At 48.4% G+C, this 19,719-nt stretch overlaps 1 long non-coding RNA gene across 2 annotated transcripts; it reads right to left on the bottom strand.

Annotated features, from left to right (window-relative positions):
* Positions 1-219: 219 nt before the first annotated feature.
* LOC139079320 (uncharacterized) lies at positions 220-19,037 on the bottom strand. 2 transcript variants are annotated; one of them, XR_011532852.1, is made up of 4 exons: positions 18,880-19,037; positions 17,861-18,056; positions 9,048-9,184; positions 220-2,749 (listed from the first exon to the last, which is right to left on the bottom strand). It is a non-coding gene; the product is annotated as an uncharacterized lncRNA (long non-coding RNA). The 2 variants fall into 2 exon arrangements; XR_011532851.1 differs by lacking the exon at positions 17,861-18,056.
* Positions 19,038-19,719: the final 682 nt, after the last annotated feature.

The raw sequence follows: 19,719 nt of genomic DNA, 5'->3' as shown, positions 1-19,719 counted from the left end.
GCGTTGACAGCTGACCTTGGGCCCAGCCACACGCAGCCCAGAGTACCCAAGGGTGCCTATTTCACCAGCAAAGCGGCTCTTGTGCAGTTCCCCAGGCTCCTGGCTGCCCGTCTCGCAGACGTGGGACAGCCCAGACGACGCTCGTCAGGAGCGAAAGGCAACACCAGGTCTCAGTTCTCCTACGCTGCCCAATATCACGTAGACCACACACTCACTGACTTATTTTTTAAAATATTTATTGAGAAATTAGGACATGCCAGGCACTGACGTAGGCCCTTGCGATATAGTAGAGAACAAGACAGGCAGGGCCTTCCCTCACGGAGCTTAGTCTTGGAGAGGGAGAGAAAGATAAACGAGAACTTAACCGAATGAACATTTCAGGAAGCGCTCAGCGCTGTGAAGACGATAACAAGGGGGTGGGACCTTCCGGTGGGGGGCTGGGCTGCCTTTACCTTCCGGGACCTTCCCCCCACCCCGCGTGTAGTCTACCTCCTCAAAGAGCCCTGCACTGCCCCCTGCTGGCCAGGACCAGCAGGGCACGCCAGCCTCTCTCCGGTTGCTTCAGTTTCCCGACAAGCGGCTGTTTGTTTTGCCTCCACGCCCTCCTCCCCTTGCCATTTGCGTGAGCCACAGTCTTAGCAGTGTTCGATGGGGTGAGGGCCGTAGGGACCGAGCTTCTCTTGGTAAAGTGCCTTCTTGTAATGTTCTCTATCAAAGCAGGTCTCTGGAGGCCGTGGAGCCTGCAGCTTGGTGTCAGCCAGCCTGAGTTCCCCTCCTTCGTCCCAGGGTGTCTTGCTAACTGACGCTGGTCCTTCAAAACACCACTTCAGCGTCTCCCCTGGAAAGCCTTTCCTGGGCCCCTGCAGTATGAGCCCGGCAGCATGAGCCTGTGAACACCACGTGGGGTGATCAAGTCCTACTAATTTGATACCAGGCTGAGTGTCTGAGGCATGGATGGAACTCAATAAACATTTATTGAACGCACGCATGAATAAATGAATGAATCTGCAGCTTGGCAGGCAAGCCTGGATCTGATAAATTTGGTCCCACAGCTCATTGCATAACCCAGAAGTCCAGGATGAAAGGCAAAGTAAACTTATTTCCCCACGAACCACATCACGCACGATCAAAAAGTTGGAAAAGCATCTCTTGGGTGGTCCAGATTGGCTCTCCCAGAGGCCAGAAGCACAACTGCTTTTGTCAAAGCCACACAAACACCCCTCAGTGGACTGCTTTGAAGCATCTGTTGATTTTTAAGAAAAGTATAATGTAATGAAAGTGCTGCTTCCAGCTCCTTGTCTCATTCCCTGAACTCCCTCCATGTACTTCCAAATGTGATGTGAAATTCAACTGTGTGTGTCAGCCCCAGTGACGGTGAAGTCCCTCGCTCACCAGTGGGTTGTTGGGAGAAAGCTGCCTTCACAGCTTTCTCTGGACAGGATGTTAATCTCTGACAGATTGGAAGGAAAAGTCTCCAGGCAGCTCAGATCTCCCGGCTCTGCTGGAGTGGGGCATCAGGGGAGGTTAACCCCGACTCGCCCTGACTCTCGGCCAAGGCCCTGTGGCATCGTCTGTGGGTTGCTGCCTGAGAAGCAGAGAAGGGGGTTTTCAGAGTTGTTTGAGGAATAATGGAAATGTCAGAGTCAACTCTTGCTAAATGCTCTTTGTTGTGGATAATAAGAAATCATCACAGATCTCTGGTATTGAAGGATTACGATACTCTTTCAGAAACCTCTCCCTTATCTTGGCCTGGGAACCCAAGAGAAAGTCGTTATCAAGGTTCCCATTTGCTGAAATGTAACCTCTCTATTCTCTTCGTGGTTAGGAAGATCGATTTCCTGCCCGACCCCATCTCGTTAAGGGCAAGATGGCTCTACTATGACGATGAGAGCTTTCGACTTGCTGGACAGGCAGGGCAGGTGGTGGGCATTGAGCGTCGCCATTCTCAGCGGAATCCACAGTGTGACTGTGAGGTTCAGCTATGAGGCTGTGTGTGGACATGCTTTGTAAACTAAAGACTGTACAAAAATGAGAACTCATTATGGCGCACGCATAAATTACCAATTTTGAAGAAAACTATGCTGAATATCATTTAATATCTCTTTAGTCTCATAAACCACCTCCCAGTGGTTCAGTATGATTTTGAACTTTGCTTGTTATAGTCGCAGGCAGAGTTCCTAAGCTCCCGAACCTGGAGATGACAAAGTACTCAGGGAGCTCGGACAACTTGGAAATGGTAATAGGAGATGTCACCACAAGATGGCACTGTTGATGATATGTCTTTGCCTTGGTGGTTTAAAACAGGTCTGACACTTGAGGGGCCAGGTCAAGAGTACGAAGGGAGACCCTCATGGCACATGTTTAATTATTTAAAAGTTAAATCTATCTAGTACACAAAGTGAATAAAATACGTTTCCTGTCTTGAAAAACATATCTTCCTAATGAAATGGAAGGCCAGGTGTGAATTTAGAATTCTGAGGTCCTCAGAGTTCTGGGCAGAGAGAGGCGGGCCAGGGAAGGAGGGCGGCCAGCCCCGCTCCTTCAGCTCCATCTTGCCTGCGAAGGCCCTGCCCACATGCTTCCAGACTCCATCCCCATCCCTGTCCCCTTCACCTTGGGTCACCCTCAATGGCCAGACCAGAGGAGAGGTCCCTGCATGCTCCGGAAGTCGGCTCAGGATTTTGAGGCAGGTGCTTGCGAAGCCCTGGGCACCCACGGCGTGGTGTAGATCAGAAGTCAGCTGACTTTTCTGTAAAGGGTCAAATAGTAAATATTTTAGGTTTTGTGGGCAATACAGTCTCTGTCACAACGATTCAACTTTCCTTGTATCACAAAAGCAGCCATAGACAATACATAAATGAATGGGTATGGCTGTGTTCTAATAAAACTTTATTTACAAAAATAGACAGCAAGTCAGATTTGGTCCACAGGTCATTGTTTGCAGATACCTGAAGAAGCTAGGGCTAGGATTGCCAAATAAAATACAGGACATCCAGTAAAACTTGAATTCCAGATAAACAACGAATGCCTTTTTAGTGTAAGCATATCCCAAATATTGCATGGGATATACTTATACTAAAGAAAATGAGTGGTTGTTTATCTGAAATCCAAATCCAACTGTGCATCATGTTTGTACTTGTTTTATTGCTAGATCTGGCCACCCTAGCTGGGGTAGGAGCTCTGGGTAGGCCCCGTGGACTCCTTACCCCATAGGGAGGGCCACAGCCCGAGGGAGGCCAGAGAGCAGCCTCTGCCACACAGGCCCTAGGTCTCTCTTTCCTGGGCCTAAGCGCAGTACTGACTTCTTAAGTGACAATCTTTATGCTCCCCGGGAGTAGATAGACTGTGTATGTTTTGCAATTTAAGTAGCTGATTTTGTGTAGTTTGGACATTTATTTATTAAACAAATACTTATTTATTGAGTTCCTGCTATGTGCTAGGCACTGAGGGATACACAACGGTACAAAAAAGAAAAAGGCAGGGCTGGCCCCGTGGCCAAGTGGTTAAGTTTGTATGCTCCACTTCGGCGGTCCAGGGTTTCACTGGTTCTGATCCTGGGCACAGACATGGCACCGCTCGTCAAGCCATGCTGAGGTGGCATCCCACACAGCACAGCCAGAAGGACCCACAACTAGAATATACAACTATGTACTCGGGGCTTTCAGGAGAAGAAGAAAAAGAAAAAAAGATTGGCAACAGATGTTAGCTCAGGACCAAACTTGAAAAAAAAAAAAGAAAGAAAAAGGCAAAGTCCCTGTCTTCGTGGAGCTTATAGGAGAGGCAGACATTATGGTAATTCACACATACATAAATGAGTCATTACGAAGGGAGAGGGCTATGGAGATAACAAGGGAGATAAGTAAATTGGGAGGCAAGGCAAGGCACATCTGAGAAGCAATGTTTGGTCTGAAGTACAAAGGGCAGAAGATTCCAGGCAGAGGAAAGTGCTTGAGTGAAGACCCTGAGTTGGCACCTGAGAGAGGCGAAGGGGGCTAAGGCATCTGATCTGACAGGAGGGAGGCCGGTTGGTGTGAGAAAGGAGGGGCTGGGCCAGGTGCACAGCTCGGCTTTGGTCGCGGGAGCAGCTGCCGTTCATTTAGAGTGCAGCAGGAGGCCCCGCAGGCTCTCACACAGGGAGGGAATGTGATCCCATTCTCATTTTCAAGCTCGTACTTGCTATTTCTTCCTGCAGAGAGAGTAGGGGCAAGAGGAAGAGAGGGAAACTTAGTTTGGAGGCCACTGCAATAGTTCTGGAAAGAGAGGGTGGTGAGAATTGCTCTGAGAAGCATGTACACGTGGAGGATGGGAGTCGGGGGAGGGGGAGGGTGGTCAAGACAGTCTCCTGGGTTCCTGGCTTTGCCGAGATGAGGAAAAGTGGGGGAGATGCAGGTGTGAGAAGAAGATGGACATCTCCATGGTTGGCATGTAAAGTTGGAGATACTTTGATTCTGCTAAGTGGGCTTATCAAGTGAGCAGGTGGATACACTTGTCTGCAGCTCAGAAGAGAGATCAGGGCTAGAAATGGAAGATGGGAGCGCTCGGTGGCCTGTGGAAGGCTTTTATAGCCATGAGAATAGCTGGAAAATTCTTGATGAAAAGAGAAAGGGGCCTGGGACAGATCCCTGAGGCACTTCAGTGTTTAGAGGGAAGAAGAAACAGCAAAGGAGAGGCTGGTGCTGTGGAAGCCAAAAGAAGGGACTATCTGATGATTACCAAAGGCATCCCTTTTCTTTAAGAACTTGTAGGGCCCCTCCTTATCATGGACCCTCTTATCCCATCTCCTCGCCACATTTATGATGATAGAAAGATGAAGCAGATGGGAAAACACATACATGAACAACTATACACAGTCACTTCCATGAGTATTTGCACAGCAAGCACTGGCCATTGAAGGAGGGAGTGAAAAGATGAATGGGTGGGGCCCGCCCTGGGTGGGGCCTGTCCGGTGGCACAGGGGTTAAGTTCTCACATTCTGCTTCTCTGTGGCCCCAGGGTTTGCCTGTTCAGATCCCAGGTGCGGACGAAGCACTGCGGGGCAAAAGACATGCTGTGGTAGGCATCCCATGTATAAAGTAGGGGAAGATGGGCACGGATATTAGCTCATGGCCAGTCTTCTCAGTAAAAAGAGCAGGATTGGCAGTAGTTAGCTCAGGGCTAATCTTCCTCAAAAAAAAAAAAAAAAGATGAACGAGTGACTTTTGAATGAGTGAATGAATATCTTCACTCTCTTCCCTTATTGGTTAGGAAATAGATTTTGAACCTTCCATAATTTTCTTTAACCAAATGGCAGCCGGCAAAGGAAGAAGCTCTTTGAACGAATCTAACATGCGGTGGCATTTCCCAGTCCTCCCATTGGACCTTGGTCAGACACACTGGGCTCCGGAGCCCGGGGAGGTCAGTCCCGTGCTAAATTCACCAGGATGATGGGCACCGTGTGTTGTTCTGAACTCCTGGAGGGAAATCATGGGGCTCCCATAATTCGTATTAGTGACATTTCTCATTCCTAGTAAATAACCTTGTGTTTTGACCTGTGACAATGTGAAATGCTAACAAAGCCATGAAGAAATTAAAATCCCTTGATGTGGCTTGGAGGCTGCCTATGAGGCTCCTGTCCAGGTGATAAAAGGTCTGCTTGACTCTGGGAAGAAACAAAGGAAGAGAAAGGTCGTGGAGGAAGTAGCTGTGTGGTGAAATGTCAAAGTACAAGAGTTTATCTAGACCAAAGAGGCGCCCTTTACATAAAAGAATTCCAAGCCAAGGGCCACTAACAGGTCTGAGCACCAACTAATACAAGTAAAATGGAAATTGATGATTAAAAGAAGACCTGGGGCTCTGATTGCTATATTGGAACAAAACCCGGTGTGCAACAGTATTTTAACTTTATATAGCACTTTAAATTTTTCAAAACCCTTTTTCATATACATTGCCTTATCTTAATTTTCCAGAAACCTGGCAAGGTAGGTCTGACGGGGTTAGGATTCCCATTTGGCAGATGAACAGAGGGAGAGAGGCTCACACAGCAACCTGGTCAGGTGGTGGTCCAGACCCAGCCCTCCTGAGCATAATTCACTGATCATTGTGGCACAGTATCTTTCAGAAGAGTGATCAGGTCACAAAATGAGATCAGTACGAGGCCTCAGTGGTTCCGTAAAGAATTTTCTGCCCGGCAGTTAGCAGACTCCTATGGCTGCTACGTGTCTGTGTCCAGCTTCTAGAAATAGAGGCCATCAGTCAAGGCATGGCACTAGAACTCCAAAATAGGTGTCCTATGGAAAGCTCGCATTTTCCAAACCAGACGAAGTACTGGCTGTTACTGGAAGGCATGAAGGAAAGTGGCGTCAATATTCATTTGTTGCTCCTCACTGTTGCTGTCCGTTCCTAGGGAAGGAGAGCCGCAGCCAGCCCGCTCTGCGGTGCAGCTCCCTAGAGGATCTGTGAAGTTGGATGGAGTCAATAATGCCTCATCTGCCTCAAATCATTTGATCCTCTCTCCCTGTCTCTTTTACACAGAAGAGTTAACTACTGAACTTCAGAAATTCAACCTAACTCCGGCCCCAGCAGGCCAAGCTTTGGTGTTGATACGATGGGATAGAGAGGTGGAGGCCAAGGCCCAGCTAGGCATTCTAGCCGGCACATGGGCCTAAGGTGTAGATGCCACAATCCTAGAGGACAAGGATACAAGCTTGAGGACAAAGAGTGGGCTTCGGACATGGCTCCTCTTTGTACCCAATGTGCACAACAGTCATGCCAACTGCACCCAACTAGGGCTTGTTGAAGTGAATTACTCTGAAGGGATTTAAGAGGGACAAAGTAGAGAATGTGAGCGCTCAAAAGACACAGCTTCTCCTGCAAATCCGTAAGAAACAGAGGTCATGGAGAAACAGGCAGGGCACCTGAACAGGCTCTCACAAAACAGAACGTCTACATGACCAACCGGCACAAGAGGGGGCTCAGCATCGGGAGTTTCAGGGAAGCTCTAATTCAAAGCCCCCGAGATGCCACCACACACCTATTTGAACGGCTAAAATGAGGGGACTAACCACACCAGAGCCTGTGGAGCTGCCAGAAGTCTCACGCTGGTTCAAGTCATATGCGCTGGAGAACCACGAACATGTCCAAGCTGAACGTATCCAGTCCCCTCACCCAGCAAGGCTGCTCCGAGGTGGATCCCTACCAGAAACGCACACATGTGTTCACCTAAAGTCAGGGACCAGAGTGACAGCATTTTGATAATAGCTCCAAACAGGAAATTCCCCAAATGCCCATCAATAGCAGACTAAATAATGATCTATTGAATATTACAGCAATGAGAATGAGAAGACTACAAGGACATGGTTGAATCTTATCAATACAATGTTTAGCAAAAGAATCTGGACACAAGAGTACGTGCTGTAGGCTTACAGTTAGATAAAGTTCAAAGATGAGCAAAACTGTTCTAGGGTGTTAGAAGCCAATATGGCCTCCCTTGTAGGGGCGGTGACCATGAGGGGAGACCCTGGGATGCTGGTCATCTTGTTTCTTCAAATCTGGGCTCTGCTTACATGAGTGTGTGCAGTTTATGAACAGTCTTTGAGCTGTACACTTAGGATTTATGCATGTTTCTGAATGGTTTTTTTTTTTGGTGAGGAAGATTGGCCCCGAGCTAACATTTATTGCCAGTCTTCTTCTTTGTGCTTGAGAAAGATTGGCCCTGAGCTAAGATTTGTGCCAGTCTTCCTCTATGTTTTTTTGTATGTGGGATGCCGCCGCAGAATTGCTTGATGAGTGGTGTGTGGGTCCATGCCCAGGATCTGAACTCGTGAACCCTGGACCGCTGAAGCAGAGCATGCAAACTTAACCACTAAGTCACTGGGCCAGCCCCTCTGAATGTATTTTATATTTGCAGAAAAAGCTTTTTGTGCCAAAAAACAAAAAAGCAGCACATTTCACCAGCATTCCTAACTCTGCTGCTTCTGCTGCTGCTGCCATCCAGGACAGCGCAGCTTGGGAAACAGAGAAAGGAAAGAAAATTTTTCTCTCCCTCTATTACTTCCCATTGCACATCCTCTCTTGGTAGATTTTTCTCTTTTCCCTTCTCCCTTATTTTGACTTGGATCTTAGCTCTTCTGGAAAGCCTGACCAGAGGGCAGCTTTGAGACTGGCGTGGTGTTAGCAGCCTAGGTGGAGGAAGCGAGGCCTCACCCCCCATTTTTGGTGGGGGATTGGGTCACAGGAGCAAGAGGCAGGATTAAATCCTGGAGACCCTTCGTGGGACAATGAGGACACTTGGAGCTGCCAGCATCAGGCTGTGTCAAATTTCCATTTCAGACAGACATCTGGAGCAGCAGCTGTGTGGAGGATGAAGAGGGACAAAATGAGAGCCAGGGAGGTGGGTTAGGAACCTATTTTAATGGTTCAAGCAAGAAACGATATATGTCCTGAAAACAAAGCTCATTGTTTCCTCTCTTTTCTCCACCTTATCCATATATAGGCAATAATATAGTGACAGATGCAACTGCCAAGGAAAGATGGAGATGAGGACGGAGGCAAGTGGCCAGGGTCAGGCGGGAAGAGGATGTAGCCAGGGGAAGAGGGGAACGCAGGCATCAGGAGTGAGTCATGGCCTGGGATTCGCTAGAAGGATAGTCAGGCACCCAGTTAAGAGCTTCAAGGGGCTTAGTTCCCTCCGTGATTACTAAAGCCAGCTTTGATGATTTAAAAATCACGTGTTGTTTTTCTAGAGAAGTTTGATCTTTATTCTTTAAGAAAATATTGATTTATTTCCTTTTTTTCTGGGCAAAGACTCCTATAGTTTAACTGCTCTGGCTAAAACAACTCTTTTCGAGCTCCCGAGTCTCAGTAGCTCGTTGTAGGAAGAGAATATGTTTAGTCTCCTGCAGCTGCAAAGACAGGGAAGTAGAAGGCACAGAGAAGCCTGCCACGCTCACCCCAGCTTGGGAGCCGTCAGAGCCCAGAGCTGGAAGTTCATAGTCGGGGCAGGAGCAGGGGCGCCACACTCAGAAAGACCGCTGGGCCCTACAGTCTTTAGAAAGCCGTGTTTGGTTCACCTGAGTCAATAAATCCCATCAAGGTCAGAACCCGGACCTTGTGGCAGAATCCAACAGCCTTTGTCTGTAGCTGCTGACGGCAGGGCTCCTCGGCGTGTGCTTTCCCAAGGCCTTGATATCCCAGGTTTGGGAAACTCCTGTAGGAAAAGGGAAAAAGAAGCCAGACCTGAGAGGGGGTCCCTGGGCTGATTGTGGAGGGGTGCGGCTGACTTCTCTGCTTCCTCCAAGCAGGGGTGCTCTGGAGGCTGCAGGAAGATGATGAAACCACGTGGGGGCTGAGGAAATGCCAGAGAGCCTGGGTCCGCCCCTGGAATGAGACAGCCTCTCAATCATGTACTGCTCCTTATGTGTGTTAAAGGTACCCCTTCCTCCGGGCTTCTGGCTTCTGGTGCGTATTTGGGAGCAAAGGTGTGTCTAATTAGGGTTAGAGGAAAGACCCCCCCATTGCCTCAAGTGAACACACTCTGCCTGCGGTGAGTGGAAGCAGAAGCAGGACCCTGTGCTCAAGCCGTCCTGTGGCCCTGCACTGCAGAACCACAGTGTCCCTGGGGAGCTCCATGGCTGTCAGAATGTGACTTCACACACTGCTTCAAAGCCATCAGCGGTGCCCCCTCCCCGTTGACTAGAGCTCCTGCTACATGCCAGGCACCGTAATAGGCTCCGAGGCACAAACATGATTAAGATCCTCTCTTGCTTTTGCCTCACAGAACTAGTGAGGCAGACAAAAAGACACGTCAAAACTGCGTTCTAGCACGATGGGATAAACTCTATGACAGAAGTATTACAAAGTGTATGGAAATACAAATGAAGGCTGAGTTCAGTCCACTGTGAGGAGCGGGGCTGGGCAACGCAGCAGGGAAAGCCTCTTGTGAACTCTATTTATTGAATTAATAAATGGATTAATTTTCAGTTAAGAGGTAACATTTGATCTGGGTCTTGAAGTATAAGTAGGAGTTCTCCAGCTCAAGAAAGGGATGGCACCTCAAGCAGGAGAAAACTTGAGCAAAAGGGCACAGCTGAAGCATAAGGCAGTGCCCCCAAAATGGGTTCCTGTGCGCTCAGGAACCCACTGCCGGGGTTCAAGGCACTCAAAGCCACAGAATAAGTGTGTGTACCTTTTAAGGGTGTTAATTTTGCTTAAATATTTGGGTAAAATAAACTATATAAGGAGAGATTAAAAGTATTTTATCAATTAAAGTAAGCATAAATGTTAATCAATAGAAGGCAAAATTGACATAAATTTTTAAGATGAAGCGTTAGCCTTCAAAGAAATATTGTGTGTGTGGGGTCCTGTCTTCGGCTACAGACATGGGTCCCGGGGTCTTGGTCTCTTTCTTATGTCATCTGGGGTGCTCTGGAGGAAAGGAAGAGAGGCCTGGTGCACACACCGTGGGGGCTCGAGTGTGGTGCGAGGCGGACTGGGGCAGATTTGGGGAGCGCCCGGGCACGTTGTGACAAGCTTCGCCTAACACATCTTGAGTTGGGCTGCACTAACAGGTGGTGGAGAGCCCCTGGCGGCCTGCTGCTTAAGTTGTACCTGGCCTCACTCCCCCATAGCCATGCTGTCTGGGCAGCACAACTAATGCTCAGTGCCCACCCAGTCATCCCCCTGCTCAAAACCAGCGGCTCCTCGTGGCTGCTGGGGAAAGTCCAAACCGTATGCAAACCTGCGCTGCAATGTGGAGCAGGGATCCAGGGCCAAAGGCTGAGGTGGGGAGACAGTGGGAGCCCTGGTGGGAGGTCAGAGGCTGCACTAAGGAAGCACGGGAGTGGGGAGAGGCGGAGGGCCTTGAAGATGCTCCTCCTTGTTCTCTAACTTGCCGTGACAACCTGCATCTCTCTCGCATGTTTGCCTGCATTTCAATCAAGCGGAATGACTCACCACTCCTCACGATTTCCTGCAGAGAGGTGTTTTGCTCATTCCAATCCTTCCACCTGGAATGTCCTCCCCTGACCCCATCTCCCCCTGTTGGAAGCCGCCTGTCCTTCAGGGTCCAGCTCAAGCGATACTGGAGGCCTTACGCTGAGCATCTGCACTGTCCCAGGGTCTGTGCTACATGCTTTGCTTAATCTCTGATCTCCCTCCCTGCAGGGTGACTATGTCCATTTTGCAGATGAGGGAATCAAACGTCACAACTGAGCCCAGACTCTGAGCTGAGCAGACACTGATGTCCCGTGGGGGCTGCCCCACCCCCAGCACCTTGTGGTCTGCACCTCACTCAGTGCTCGCAGAGGAAGTCACACCAATGCCCTTCATCTGGGCTCCTCCTTCCCACCACTCCCCTTGACCAGTCACCAAGGCCTGTGGATTCTACATCCACCTGTCTGTACCCGCCTCCTCTGTGGTTAGGGCCTCTGTCGTGTCCCTGCCTCCCGCCCCAGCATCACTGCCCTGAAATCCATTCTCTGCATTGCAGCCGGGGTGGTAATGCTGAAAGACAGAGCCCGTCAGATCTTGTCCCAGCTTAAAATCTCTCAGTGCTCACCCCTTATTCAACCACAGATACATACTGAGCATGTTCTCTGTGCCAGTCACTGATCTAGCTGAGGGGGATACGGCAGGGAACAAAACAATGCCTGCCCTCATGAAGCCCAAACTCTTCACGCGCTGCTCACAAGCCCGCCACAATCTGGGCTGCCCAGCCTGGTTGTGCCCACCACCCCTCTGGCATGTTCCACCCCAGTCACTCGAAGCCTGTGGTCTCACAGTCACAGCTGGCTCCTTCTCACCTCTGTGCCTCCACACACGCCCCTCCCCTGCACGGAGCATCCTTTCCCTATTCAACATGCCGCCGCTTGACATCTAGCTCCTATTCTTCCTCCCTGTCTCAGCTTCCAGGCCACCTCCTCCACGGAGCCTTCCTTAACCTCCAAAGGTATGAGGTCCCCCTACTGTGTGCATCCACAGCACTTTGTGACTACTTGACTCTCCTCCAAAGCAGAGACCATGTTTCATTTATTTTATATATTCGTGTAGGCCCAAGACATAGCACAGTATCCGAGGCCTCTATCCTGCTTGTTGGTTGCATGAAGAGTGGAAGCAGCCGGTCCAGTCTGTGACATCACGTGCGATGAAACCTCCCCAGGTATAAACACCCTGAGGCAGCCTCTCCTGGGCGTCTGAAGCTTCTGAGGGGCCAGTGGGGAAAAGGAAGGAACAGAGAGGCCCCCAAATGGATGCTAGGCTGCCGTCCTGCCTCCCTCCTGGTTCTCATCTCCCCCTGCCTCCAAACTGTAGAATGAATCCAGACTCATTGTGAATCCCACCCGTGAGCATCTGGTTCATTTCGGCATCTGGATGACAGAAACGGAGTTTTCTCTCTTGCAAGGCCATTAGTTCTCGTCCTTTCTATCGGCTTTTTATGAATTTTTTACAGGAATTGTGTTGTTGGGGAACGTTTTGGGGTCTCTGTCCCTAGAGATGTGCTCTAGGAGAGGAAAGGGAACGAGAGACAGTGAAAACCCAATGTCCTTCCATTTTTTCCCTCCTGGTAAACATTTTTCAGCTCTGCTGGGCTTGGGCCCCTGGCAGCAAGGCTATTTTAAAGCACATAAAATCTGATAATAAACGGGGTAGGGCTGTGGCAGGAGGCTGGTCTGGCAGGCACTGCTCCTTGCAAGTTGGTCACTGTAGGGCCCTGCAGCTGGGAGGGAGCTGTAGGGAAACGAGGTTGGAGAGGAAAGCCTTGACATCAGGGAAGTCCCAGCTCACAGCCTCAGCCTCCTCCCTCCTCGCTGGAGGAGATGTGCCCAGTACACACCCCGGCACGGCTCCTGCTTCTCCCTGGAGCCTACAGGTTGGGCCTGCAGGGAGAGGAGCAGTGCGAAGCAGCTCATTTTACTATAAGGCAGAGGGGCTAACACCAGATTTACCCCAGCCCCTCTCCATCCAAGGGCCCTACCAGCACCTGCAAGCCAGGTGACCTCTCCCTGACTCAGGTGGCCAAGACCCCATAGCAGGGAGCTCCTGCCCTTCCACCTTATTCTCTACCCCACTTGCCTTGTGCTCCTGTTCCTGGTCACCCTGGCACTGACCTCTGACCTCACATTCTGTCTCTGGTTCTGCTCTCATCCAGTGTATCTGACCGTTGACCCTGCTCATCTGGTTCTGGTCTCTTCTCCCCTCAGGGAAGAAACTTGGCATTTGTGTCCTGACCATACGCTTTAGAATGCAAGGAATACCCCTGAGACACCTGGAAGAGCAGGCATCTGAGTCGGACCCCTGGATGTGAGTCCTGGCTCTGAGGCTCGTCCGCTGTGAGCTGGATCACCATAGTGAGTACCGAGCCTTCCCAGCCTCGGCTTCATCATTTGTCAAGTGGGGATCATAAAAACACCAGCCTCGTAAGATTGCCAGAGAATTCACTGAGTTGCTCTACATGTCAGCGCTTAGCAGAGCCCCTGCCCCACAGTAAGCACTCCACGAATGGTAGATAAAGTAAGAAATCCAGCCCTGAGTCCCGACTGGTCTTCGTGAGTGAGAAATGGATGCTGACCACCTATACCTCCCAAAACACAAACTAAAAATGTTTAGAATAATGGTCTTTCTCTGTCCTGGACACCTGGGTTCAGAAAAGGAAACCAGAGCTCCAGGGAGGTCCATGGATTGAGTGAAGGCAGTGTGGCTGAGGAATGGGCAGGGGTCCCTGCAGGAGCAGGGTTTAAGGAACCAGGGTTCACATTCATGGAGCAGAGGTTGAGGAGTGGAGTCTATAGGGCAGGAGTCCGAGGGGCAGGGGTCCAAGGTTAGGTCCACGGCGTCCCAAAGGAGCCCAGAGCAGGTAGGAGCACAGAAGGAGCCACAGTTCATGCCGCCCAAGGCATCAGGGTTGAAAGGCTGCCTGGGGGCTGGGAGCCGCTGGACCACTGCACACCTGAGAGAGCGGGAGAGAAGCACTAGAAGCCAAGTAAACAGGGCTTTTCAGCTGTCCTGGGAGGCACATCCTGGCAAACCCAGGGAGGGCAGAGGGGCATTCTCAGTGACACCTGCCAGGGGGAGCAGGCCCAGATACTGTCTCTCCCCTTTCACTGAAGTTCAGACTTGGTTCTGAGGCAGCAAATGCATGTTCTGTAGCTCCTTTCCTCCTTTCCGCTTTCTGAGACTCCTGTCTTTCCCTTGACCTCCAAGCTCGGCAATGATGGAGATGCCAGGACCTTCCATAGGTCTCCAGGGAGGACAGGCCCACTCCTCCAAGGGAGGCACAATCGTTCGTGTCATCTCATTAAACTGAAAACTGCTGCTGACTCAGGCTGCAGCTGCGAGGGAGGGCTGCCTCCTGGCTCTGCGTGACCTCCCCTGGGAGCTGCATGTGGTGGGATGAAAACACAGAGGAGATGCACAGGACAGGAAAGGACCCCGCTCAGATGGCAGCCTGCTTCTGCCTGGCACTAGGCTGCAGGACGGGAGGGTCCCGAGATGAACACTTCAGCCTGGAAAACATTGTTTTTATTAGGGGTGGCCGTATGCCCAGCTGAAACTTGGAGGCTCTATGCAGGAGAAATCAGATGTGGAAAACAACTGACAGTCCCTGTGACAATGATCGGTTCAGAGCCCTGTCCATGGGGGCTCTACAGGGGCAAAGACAGACACACCAGTACAGTGCAATGTACTATAGAGAGGCACCATTCACCCATTTACTCAAGGAATGTTTATCAGAGCCTACAAGCATTGAGGAAACAGAGGTAAAATTACCGTCCTCTCCCTCAGTGGGCTCACAGTCATGGGGGAGAAAAAAATCATCTAATGTACTTCCTACTATAAAGGAAACATTGGTTCATTCATTAACACATATTCATCCTGCCCCTGCTACATACAAGTCAACACACCAGTAAGAGCCATACCGTGACAAAGACACAGCCCTGCCCTCAAGCTGCTGACGCTTTAGAAGGGGAGACAGACACCTGATGGGGCAGCTGCAATATGGGTGATCAGGGCTGTGACTGTGACAAGCCCAGGGACCCCAACACAGCCTGGAGGTCTCAGCAGGACCCAAGAGCATTGGTACCAGGCGAGACCCCAGAAATTTGGTCCAAACCTGGGGAGCTACCCACACATGACTGAAATTGGGTTTCTCACAAGACCAGCTGAGATCAGAGTCAGATTTCAATTGATTTTCTTAAAGAATACAGAAACAAGGTATTTCTTGCATACTGGGCTGTATGCCAAGATTTACTTCCACCACCCAGTTTAGCTCCGGGAAACTGTGAGTTCTGGAAGCTGAAATTTGAAAGATTTCCAAAGGCAGGAGGTGGGTTTAGAGGGCCCAGAGGATGAAGAGTGAATCCTCCACCTCGCCTGCTGCCCAAACTCCACGCTATTATTCCCATCCGCCAGGATTTTGATGACTACTGGGTGGTGGTCAAGGCTGTGCGCCCTGAGCCGCCAGCTCCCTTTTGAAGCTCCCCCAGGGACAGAGTCCACAGCGCCCCAGATACTTGTTCTGAGTTTACCTCGATAACCAAAGATGTGCTTTGTCCACCCAGCATCACTATTACTCCAATTAAAATCCATTTTCTTTTATTTGGGCTTTGAAGGGCTAAGACAACAGTGGTTTGTCACCCTAAATTGTGAGAAAATGCTTTCTAAGCTGGGCAGACTCAAAAATATGAAGTGGTTTTCTTTTTATCATATATAAGATCATGTTGCAGGTAAGGTAGAAACTAAATTTTATTGAATAACCCATCTGTGCCAGGAACTGTGCTAAGCACATCACATACATGACCTCTCTGTAAGCCGGCCATGGCGCTGCCAGGTAAGCATTGTTTTTACTCATTTTACAGATGGGAAACTGAAGCACAGAGAGGTCAAGTAACTTGCCCATGGTCACGCAACTCGTTTGTGGTAGAGCCGGGACCAGAACCCAAGCCTGTGTGACTCTTTTCCTTCTTCCACAACCTAGAAAATTGTAATTAAGTCCTCTGTAGCCTTTTCTTCCCTAAGTTAAACAACTCCAGTTCATTTAATTTTTTTTCCTTTTTTATGATGGGCCCTTCTTATAAAACATCTGACAGTTTTTGAAGATCATGAGCTAGGTGGAATTGTAACCTCTGAGGAGAGTTTGTGCAAATCTTAAGATCCCACTAGTCCTGGCGTCTTACAACAGTGGAGGCCAATGTAAGCCTGTGGGGTCACACAAGAGGCACTTAAAACAAGAGTGAATTCACATAGTGTCAATAGGAATTCTATTGTGTTGTGATAAAAAGTGGTTGAGTGTCCTTTGAAAGAATTTGAATGGTGTTAACATAGATGGGGATAGCAGGGTTGATGGCAGTAGAGAAAAAAATATACCCATCCATGACTGCGTTCGTCCATTCAAATGCTAGATTATCATGATGTGGGAGACCAGTGCCAGGCTCTTGGAAAACACAAAGCATGTGTGTGTGTCTATGTGTGTGTGTGTGGTATGTTTGGGGAAGGAGGAATTATTGCATAAATTTGTTATACATGGTTAATTTTGCCTCCTCACCTTGATTAGGCCAACTTTATCCTGTGCTTTTTATTTGTATAATCATAAGAAAAATATTAGATAAATTCCAACAAAGGAGCATCCTAAAATATGCCTGACCAGCACTCCTCAAAACCGTCAAGGTCATCAAAAACAAGGAAAGTTTGAGAAAGTGTCACAGCCACGAGGAGCCTGGGAAACGTGACACCTGAATGCAATGTGGCATCCTGGATAGATCCTGGAACAGAAAAAGGTAAACACTAGGAAATTAGGTAAACGCTAAGGAAATTTGAATAAACTGTGGACTTTAGTTAATAATAATGTTTTTAAAAAGTCACTCACCAGTTAGGTAATATTGTCATTCTTTATCCAGGGTGGCAGCCCGAGGGTTGAGGTAAAGAAGTATACTGAGGTCACAGCCGGGCAGCAAATGCACATGAACCTGGGGGAGACCTCAGCCCTGCTTGGCCTCCAGCTGTTATTTCAGCCTCACATCCATCATCTTTCAGAGGAGCACGAACCCTCTGACCAGTGAGAATCTTGGGTCCTGGACCCACAGGACCCAAGCCCACCCCAGACCAATTGTTTTAAGCCATTTCTTAAGACAACGCTTCATCTCTCATTTGCCACCTTTCAAATGGCCATAGATTTTCCTTGGCAAGATTTAAAAACAATCCCCTCCACCTTGTTAAGCTCTCGCCTTAATTAGCAGAGCAAGAACCGCCGTTTTTGGAAGCCACCTCTCTGCAGCACACTTCCCTCTGTTTGGCAAATTAAAAGCATTTGGATGAAACTCTTCTGTGGTCTCAATCAATAGCTCAAGCCATAATTATTCAGCGGCGCCTGCACTGTTCTCTGCTGACAGCCGGCTGGGTGTGCTGACCTGTAATTGTTTCATATGCTTATGCGACTTGTCTCCTCCCAGAACTGGGGTCTGCAGCAGATGAATCCATAGCATCTTTGGGGAAACTGGGGATGGACCTCCGCGCATCTAACCCCTCTCAGGCCTCCCGTTTCTCAGGGGAGACCTTAACCACAGTCAGATAGGCTCTTTATTTTTTCTTTTACCTGCCTGATGCAGAGCCGAGCAGCACTTTGGGGAGACCAAAACACTACCCACTTTATAGGATACTTGTGTAATATGAGGCTTTAGATTGTGGATAATGGTTATGTGCCAAGGAGCAGTAAACAATCCAATCGTATTGGCGCAGATTTCACTAATTTCAGCATCACTGATAATTTGGATGGGATGTGGATTATTTCTCAAGCAGATCTTTCCCTAAAGGATGGTGCAACTTAATGGTGTAAACAAAACTGCAGGGGTGAATGTTTAAGATACTTAAGAGGATTAACTTTTTTCCACATTACCTGTCAGTCTTTTAAAAGTGCCCAGTCACACACAAATGGCCAGGTTATTCATTCCAAATCCTTGTAGATAGCTGAGAGACCAAACTCAGCCCTGCCTCTGCATTTCTCTAGACAGTTTACTCAGCTTTCTTTCTTAGTCGGTTTGGTTTTATTTTGTTGTAAAATAGGAATATGGTTTGTCAACCTCACAGGGATACTGTAAGAATAGACAAAATAAGAGATATGACAGACATTTAAGTGTAAAAAATGCCATGACAGTTGATTATTTCACACATTAAAGAGAGTATTTTAAACACCTGTGGTTACCTCTTGGTCTTTATTTATTTACTTATTTTTTATTATGCTTTGCCTATTTGGGTTTACTCTGTGTTCTTAAAAGTGATCAAACCAATTATTTTAAGATTCAACCCAGACTCTTTGGCTCTACTCCAGCTCATGAACAATAAAATCTAAAAAGGTTGTCTTTTTACATGAAAGGGAACATTAAACCCTTGGTTGCTACATGAACCCAGGCCCAGGTAGTCATACCAATTACACGGATTATTGAGATTACTTTAGATCAAAGGCACTGAGACTCTTGTAAAGCATCCTCTGAGTGAGGTCATGATGACTGCCCACTGGGTTCAGGACTAAGAAGCGTCCAGAATCCTGGGTGATCCTTGTAAGAGGTTGAGGGTTCTGAGGATCTGGCCATTTTTCTGTAGGAGAGAATGGCCTGATGACCGAACGAGGCCCTGGACCCATTCGGCCCCGAATCTCTTTCACCCTATCCTTTTGAAAGTGTCTGGGCTTCATCTCAGTCACCAACACCCTCACCTAGTTTCAATAAATGCCACATGCTTGTGGTCCTGTAAAAAGCAAGCTGCCCAGAAGCCTAAATGATCGTATTAATGGGTGATGTCACTGGGTGCTGATCTGAACCCCATACCTCACCTCAGCTTTGGAAGAGCCACGTCAGTGCTCTCTGACACTGTCCTTCTGTTCCCTCAAGAACTGAATAGGGTTCGAGGAAAGCTCACCTTATACCTAATCTCAGAGGCATTCCAGCATCTGTGCAGGAAGGACCTACTCCGAGTCTGCAGAGATCCTTCATCATCATCGTTCTTCTATTTTCATGTTCTCTCGTTCAACCTCCATCCACCACCACCCGTTCATCACATTTCTAAAAATTCAACATGAACAAAATCGCATATATTCTCTGAGTCACTCTCTCCTTATGTCACAGGAGACATTAAAGCAAACCAGTCAAAAATCTCTGGAAACATAGAGTGGGTTGGGAATAACTGTCTCTTTAAATGAAAGAGAACATGAAAACTGATGGTTCCAATCTGAGCAAGAGCATACTTTATCCTGGAAGAATTATTAGAAAGGAAGGGACATATATTTCTGTTGACACTGTGTATTAAGTGAACTTTCTAAACCCTGTTTGTCTGTATTAAGTAAATACACTCAGAGTTTCCTACCACGTCCTATATTTCTTCTGGTTTTAAATCAAAGGGCTTAAGACTCCTAATTAAGACGCTGGAGGAAGGCCCGATCAGTTTTGCCAGTGCAAATTAGTTCAGAGGCCCAGAGGTGTTCCTTTCTGTTTGCTGGTATGGGAGGTTTGTTTGGTTTAACATGATTGAGGAAATGAAATATCCCTAAGACAAAGAACCAATATCCACTTCTGGAGAGTGGCTGAAGGGAAATTGGAAACTAATGCACATTAGCAGTGGATCCAAAATACGGCCAGAAGGAGAAATGCCATTTAGAAGGAAAGTGATGTGACTAGACTAATCTTTTGAAATGGTTGTACCTTCTTCTTCCTTTATTTTGTTTTAAAGAAACATAAGTGAAATAGAATCTCAGTTTCCTAA

This window comes from Equus przewalskii, chromosome 25, assembly GCF_037783145.1.
Source record: "Equus przewalskii isolate Varuska chromosome 25, EquPr2, whole genome shotgun sequence".
Lineage (NCBI taxonomy): Eukaryota > Metazoa > Chordata > Mammalia > Perissodactyla > Equidae > Equus > Equus przewalskii.
The sequence above is the reverse complement of the archived record's forward strand: the minus strand, read 5'-3'. Positions and strand labels throughout refer to the sequence as shown.